The sequence below is a fragment of the Atta cephalotes genome, assembly GCF_000143395.1.
Source record: "Atta cephalotes unplaced genomic scaffold scaffold00002, whole genome shotgun sequence".
Classification (NCBI taxonomy): Eukaryota; Metazoa; Arthropoda; class Insecta; order Hymenoptera; family Formicidae; genus Atta; species Atta cephalotes.
Window position 1 is genome coordinate 14378055 of NW_012130066.1, and position 4827 is coordinate 14382881.

Genomic DNA, 4827 nt, shown 5'->3' on the forward strand with positions numbered 1-4827 from the left:
ATATATATATATATATATATATATATATATATACATAATATATATATATATATATGTTTCATTTTAATATGGTCGATATTATCTCGGTCGGTATTATCTCGCGATGATTTCATTAAAATATTTTTCCAACGAAAGTTATATGGCTTGAAGGAGAACACATGATGGAAATGTGGACGTGACCTTGTCAAAATCAGATTAACGTTTTTTTAAATGAAAACCGCTATTTTTTATTATATATTCTTGTAGCTTATCTCGAGAGCTTTCCAATACATTATAATAAAGTTACGTTTCATTGAGTATTTTCCAAGTTATGGAACTTGAAAGTTACAGAACTGCCGGCGTTATCCATGTACGCACGTATGAGCGAGATTCTTACGCGCGCGCGTCTCCGCGATCTATCCACACTGCTTGACATACGCTCATGCGCACGGAATTGAATCTAATCCTTCCTAATTGTACGTCATCTTTTGAGGCTATCCACAAATCGATCCAATTTTGTACTTCTTCATAAGACCGGAAATGCTGATCAGCCAGGCCGATCGTGTGCCATTGATCGAAACAAGTGATAGTCAGAGGGAACAACGTCTGGAGAATACGGCGGGTGGGGTAGGACTTCCCATTTCAACGTTTCCAAGTATGTCTTGACCACTTTCGTAACATGGGATCGAGCATTGTCATGCTGCAAAATCACTTTATTGTGTCTCTCGTTGTATTGCAGCCGTTTGTCTTTCAATGCTCGGCTCAAACGCATCAATTGCGTTTGATATCGATCGCCTGTGATTGTTTCAGTCGGTTTTAACAGTTCATAATACACTACGCCGAGCTGGTCCCACCAAATACATACAGAGCATGACCTTGGAGTCGTGAATATTCGGTTTGGCCGTCGACGTGGAAGCATGGCCAGGAACTCCCCATGATTTTCTGCGCTTGGGATTATCGTAATGAACCCATTTTTCGTCCCCAGTCACAATGCGATGCAGAAATCCCTTCCGTCTTTGCCTTTCAAGCAGCTGTTCACAAGCAAACAAACGCCGTTCAATATCTCTCGGCTTCAATTCGTACGCACCCAATTTCCTTGCTTCTGAATCATTCCCATGGCTTTGAGGCGTTTTGAAATGGCTTGTTGAGTCACTCCCAATGATCATGCCATTCCAATTCTTCTTGATTTTGACACGAGTCTTGCTCAAGTAATGCCTCCAATTCTGCATCTTCGAAAACCTTCTCTCTTCCACCGCTATGCCGTCTTGACGTCTTCGACGTCAAAATCACCGTTCTTGAAGCGTTGAAACCATTCACAACACGTTCTTTCACTAATCACTAATAGCGGCCTCACCATAAGTATTTGAGAGCATTCGATGAGTCTCAGCCGTAGATTTCTTCATATTGAAGCAAAAACTTAAAACCTTCCGCAAATGACGAGAATTTGGCTCGTAAACTGACATTTTCAATCGAGAATAACTTTATGATGCAGACACAAATCGACTAATGTTTCTATGGGGTTATGTTGACAGATGCCCAAGTTTATTTTATGACGTCTATGATCTATTTATTTCGACCACCACTTACCGCTAAAGAATCCATTTATAGGAAAACGGCGCAAGCAAAGTTGTACATCTAATATATTGTAACTAATGTCAAGACGAGTTCAAATAAAAATAAAGTAAAAAATAGGTAGTGCTATTTCAAAAAATTAGAGTCATCTTAACTTTTTTTCTAAGAAAGAATATTTCGCAAATTTTTAATATTGCGATTTGTAGCCGATTGAAAACTGACTAACTTTTATTTTAAATAATTTTTATCAAAAATGTTAGAAAAATCGTAATCATAGTTACATGGGACACCTTATTGTTAGTAGGAAACAAAAATTTTGAAAATTTTTGGATACTATCCAAAAGTTAATTATGAACTTCAATTTGATTTGGATAAAATTTCATCGAAATCGATTAATATCTTCAGATTGTCTCTCGATTTTGAAATTAGTATTTATGGCTTGGATACATATGTCAAAATTCAAAAAAATATTAAAATTTTAATCTAGTTTGGTACTACCTGTTTTTGATCTGAACACGAAGTATGTCTGAGATCAGAAGTACATATTTCAAAATGACGGATCCAATATGACGACAAGGTAAGTAAAAAGTCCCGGATCGGTGAAATATCTCGAAAACTAAGCATTTCTGAAAGAAATATTTCCTATACAAAAATTGTAAGATTTTAAATTATTTATTCATTGATCTAATCAGTAGACCTTGGGTGGCGTCGGGAAGGTCAGGTCAAGGTCACATCGATTTTTTAAATGATATATCCTATTTTTGATTTCAGAATCTAATAGCCGATGTCGAGAGCTTTCCAAAACACTATAATAAAGTTATTTTTGTTGAATATTTTTCAAGTTATAACACTCGAAAATTACAATACCGCCGGCATTAGCATTACGCAAAGTATCCGACCGACAACTAGAACATTTTGAATATTCTTTAGGATTGTAAGGATTGTAAGGATTGTAGAATGCGCCCCGAGAAACCGCATCATTCCTGGTCGAATATCAATTGGACCACTGTATCATATGCAGCGATGCGGGTGCGGTGTGCAAATAATTAAAGACCATAAACACTGTGTCGCAAGTATGAACGTACCGCAGCCGAACACTGCCAAGCGCTATCCGCGACAGATTTCGATTTCATGTCATACATGTGAGGATACCGCTTGGCGAAAACGTACGAACCGAACTGAGCTTCACCGAATCCGCGACGTTGCCAAAAATCGATACGAGAGCAAGTCAATAAGTTCTTAGAAAATCTGTCAGAGGGCACTCTCAGTGTCATGTTACATTATTTTTTAACAAGTAGCATCTCTCAGCTAATTACTGTCAAATTTTGAGCGGAATTCCTCGTGGTTTCATTTCTATAGATGATTAAAGCGAACAACCTTTGTATTTTTTTCAAAATGGAAAAAACGAGTTTCGTGTAGTGATCAAACATCTATGAAAGGTTTAAAGCCGAAAGAAATCAAAGTCGAGTTGGATAATGTTCATAGCACATCTGCACCAGCGTTTGCGATTGTATACAATTGGGTGAATGAATTTAAACATACATCCACATGTGATGCACCTCGTTCAAGACGTCCAATTGAGGCTGCTATGCCAGAAATCATCGATAAAATCCATCGATATTGTTTTGGTTGATCGACGAGTAAAAGTGCGCGAGTTTGTTGAAGCCTCAGGCATATCACATAGCACAGTGATTTCAATTTTGCACGAACAATTGAAAAAGCTATCGGCAAGATGGGTGCGTTTGCTCATTGTGGACCATAAGCGCGACCGTGTGACGATTTCAAAACAATGTTTGGAGATATTTCAACCAGATGAATTTCCGCGTAATCCAGATGAATTTCTGCGTCGATTCATTACTGTGGACGAAACATGAATTCATTACTTCACACCCAAGACGAAGGAACAATTAAAACAATGGACTTCACGGATAAATCAGCTCCGAAGAAGGCGAAGACCGTAAGTCGGTCGGAAAGGTGATGGCCACAATTTTTTGGAATGCATGCGATATAAATCATATCGATTTCCGTCAAAGCAAACGATCAATGGCGATTACTATGCAGCCTTATTAGATCGTTTCAACAACATTTTAAAGAAAAAACGTTCCCCTTTGGTGAAGAAGAAAGATGGAAGCTCTTCCATCAAGGGTTCATACGTGCCCAGCACCGATGGCCAAATTCAACGAATTCGGCTACGAATTGCTTCCTTATCCAGCATATTCGCCAGATTTAGCTCTGCGACTATTTTCTGTTTCCAAACTGAACCAACCTGAAGAAATGGTTCGGAGGAAAGAGGTTCACCACAGAGCAGCTCATTGCCGAAACTGAGGCTTATTTTGAAGAATTGGACAAATCATATTATTCGGATGGCTTGAAAAAGTTGGAGAATCGTTGGATCAAGTGTATCGAGCTAAAAGAAGACTGTTGAGAAATAAAAATGAATCGATCAAAAAAAATGTATTTTACCATGTTTTTCTAAAACTTATTGACTTGCCCTCGTAATATAAAAAGCCGCGGATTTTTACAGAGAGGCTTTTTCTGATTCCTATTCAACGACTAGGTCCTGCTGACTCGAAGCAATCCTGATCCACTACGAGTAATTCCCATTGCGAGATTCGCCGACACCGCGTTCAGGAAGTTAAACGTACTTCGCCTCCGCTGGGTGTTCTCAGCACTATTGGAACCGACTCTCACTGTATCCGCCGAATAGACACAACAAAGAGATAGGGGACTCTGCTTCCGTTGGGCGTTCCCAATAATCGAAAGGCACTATCTGAAGCCTTATACACGACGTGATTGGCAATCAAACAGAGAGTAAAATTTTCTTCGCCTCTGCCGGTTGTTCTCGGCCGCCGATCGCGCACACGTTCAGATGTGGGCACATTTGAAATTCGCGACGCACACTTCGCGCTGCTGTGCCGCGAATTCGTATCGGTGTGTACCCGCGCCGCGTTAGCGTCCGTTCCGCGTTATCATGCCATGACACCAGAGCGCATTAATGCCCGGTACAGTGCATTCGAAAGACGAGGTACGACACGCTGTTGTTAGCGTTATTACGTACCTATCGCAGAAATATTTCTTATTTGATAAGTTGTGAACTGACTAATCGAGATAGATTCTTGATCAGCGAATCATCCTCTATATATATATATATATATATATATATATATATATATATATATATATANAGAGTTATGTTGTTAGTATATATAGTAGTAGTAAGTATACGTAGTAATAATAGTATATATATATAGTATTAAGTTAGTTATTACTTATTAT

The 4827-nt window shown here is 38.8% G+C and overlaps 1 pseudogene; it reads left to right on the top strand.

Annotated features, from left to right (window-relative positions):
- The first annotated feature begins 2117 nt into the window (after window positions 1-2117).
- LOC105624064 lies at window positions 2118-3425 on the top strand (annotated as a pseudogene).
- Window positions 3426-4827: the final 1402 nt, after the last annotated feature.